Consider the following 338-nt stretch of genomic DNA (forward strand, 5'->3'; position numbering starts at 1 on the left):
GGTTAACCATAGTCCTCAGAAATCCAGAGTTTAGAACGCCAACACAAAGAAAGCGGAAGGTGACGGGCATCCAGCCGAAATGAGAAACATCCGGTGGAATTTCTGACGCCAACAAAGCAATCCTGAACGTGGAACGTCATAGCTATAGCCTAGTCTCTCGTTGCCAGACCTTCCGCCACAGCTAATGGTTTTTTTACATAACATTATGACAAACAAAACACCTTTTACTTTATACACAAAACTATCCTTTAGTACTGATATAGATCATTATCCAACGAGGCATGCAGTAGGAGGGAGTTTTATTTTACCCAAAGTGAAAACTAAATCAATTCAACGTT

The 338-nt window shown here is 40.8% G+C and overlaps 1 protein-coding gene across 1 annotated transcript in view; it reads right to left on the bottom strand.

Moving 5' to 3' along the window:
* Positions 1-338, bottom strand: part of slc6a5 (solute carrier family 6 member 5) — a 27,734-nt gene that overhangs the window by 15,342 nt on the left and 12,054 nt on the right.

The sequence above is a fragment of the Etheostoma spectabile genome, chromosome 1 (assembly GCF_008692095.1).
Source record: "Etheostoma spectabile isolate EspeVRDwgs_2016 chromosome 1, UIUC_Espe_1.0, whole genome shotgun sequence".
Taxonomy (NCBI): Eukaryota; Metazoa; Chordata; class Actinopteri; order Perciformes; family Percidae; genus Etheostoma; species Etheostoma spectabile.